Source organism: Lampetra fluviatilis, chromosome 66 (genome assembly GCF_964198595.1).
Source record: "Lampetra fluviatilis chromosome 66, kcLamFluv1.1, whole genome shotgun sequence".
NCBI lineage: Eukaryota > Metazoa > Chordata > Hyperoartia > Petromyzontiformes > Petromyzontidae > Lampetra > Lampetra fluviatilis.
This window is the reverse complement of record NC_136340.1, coordinates 4,625,663-4,627,726: the sequence shown is the minus strand read 5'-3', so window position 1 is coordinate 4,627,726 and position 2,064 is coordinate 4,625,663.

Here is a 2,064-nt window from a genome sequence, read left to right as displayed (position 1 = left end):
TGTGGGTCTCTGTGTTAGTCTGTGGGTCTCAATGTGAGTCTGTGGGTCTCTGTGTGGTGAGTCTGTGGGTCTCTGTGTGGTGAGTCTGTGGGTCTCTGTGTGGTGAGTCTGTGGGTCTCTGTGTGGTGAGTCTGTGGGTCTCTGTGTGAGTCTGTGGGTCTCTGTGGGTCTCTGTGTGATGAGTCTGTGGGTCTCTGTGTGAGTCTGTGGGTCTCTGTGTGATGAGTCTGTGGGTCTCTGTGTGAGTCTGTGGGTCTCTATATGGTGAGTCTGTGGGTTTCTCTCACACTTTCACCATCACTCCCACGAGTTTAAACAAGTGGAGGCAATCACAGAATTCCGCAGATTTCTAATCAGCGGCTCTGCCCCCCCTCTCTCCCGCTAATTATCGTCAGTTTCCGCTAATTACCGTCGCTATCGTTTGCGCCAGGCTCATTAACTCATCAACATCACAAACTTGGTAATGGGCACTCGATCATTCATCACATTTAGACTGCCCACCCCCCACCACCACCCCCCCCAATCCACCCACACTGAAGTTTGTTTAGCTGAGCTAATGTTGTTTTAACTTTGTGTATTTTTTTAAATGCTTTTTTGTTCTTTACGTCAACCGATGGCGCGCGCGAGTGTTCACAACACCACGTGGCGAATTTGTTTTTTTCCACAGACGACGTTTCGAGTAATGGACCCCCGTCTCTCTTCGTGGCAAGCGGTGAGAGAGTGAGACACAGATACCCATAGACTCGTCACATAGAGACCCATAGACTCGTCACACAGAGACCCATAGACTCGTCACACAGAGACCCATAGACTCGTCACATAGAGACCCATAGACTCGTCACACAGAGACCCATAGACTCGTCACACAGAGACCCATAGACTCGTCACACAGAGACCCATAGACTCGTCACATAGAGACCCATAGACTCGTCACACAGAGACCCATAGACTCGTCACATAGAGACCCATAGACTCGTCACACAGAGACCCATAGACTCGTCACACAGAGACCCATAGACTCGTCACACAGAGACCCATAGACTCGTCACACAGAGACCCATAGACTCACCACACAGAGACCCATAGACTCACACAGAGACCCATAGACTCACACAGAGACCCATAGACGCACACAGAGACCCATAGACTCATACAGAGACCCATAGACTCACACAGGAACCCATAGACTCACCACACAGATACCCATAGAGTTATCACACAGATACCCATAGACTCACCACACAGAGACCCACAGACTCACCACACAGAGACCCATAGACTCACACAGAGACCCACAGACTCACCACACAGAGACCCACAGACTCACCACACAGAGACCCACAGACTCACCACACAGAGACCCACAGACTCAGAGGCTCCACTGAGTAAAATTAAGGAATCCACCGGGCACTGTGCAACCACTAGGTCAGCTCCGACGTGAAGGGGATTAACCCACACCATGACTCCCCCCCACTCCACCCAGTACCCTAAGCTGTGGGTAATCAGCGCTAATTGTTAACGAATGAGCTGGCAATAGGGGCGAGTTTGAAGGGGAGGGAGGAGGGGGGGGGGGGGCGGGGGATGGGGGGTGGGGAACTGCCCACCCCCCTACCAATTAACCAGAGTTAATTGGCTTCAGCTGCATGCAGAGCACATGACAGAAGTAAGAATGACTTTGGGAGAAACCATTCATCCCCCTCCTCCTCCTCCTCCACCCCCCCACACCCCCCCCCATTTCAGACTCACAAATGGGTTGACCCGTCACGCGCTGCGTCCGCCTCTCCCCTAGGTCGACTCAGCCGTAATTGAGTGGCTGGTGCGGTGTTTAAACCGTCGGCACTAGGGAGAGGTGGTGGTGGTAGTGGTTGTGGTGGTGGTGGTGGAGGTGGTGGTGGAGGTGGTGGAGGTGGTGGTGGTGGTGGAGGTGGTGGTGATGGTGGAGGTGATGGTTGTGGTCGAGGTTGGTGATGGTGGTGGTTTTGGTGGTGGTGGTGATGGCGGTTGTGATGGTTTTGGTGATGGTTGTGATGGAGGTTTTGGTGGAGGTGATGGTGGTTGTGGTGG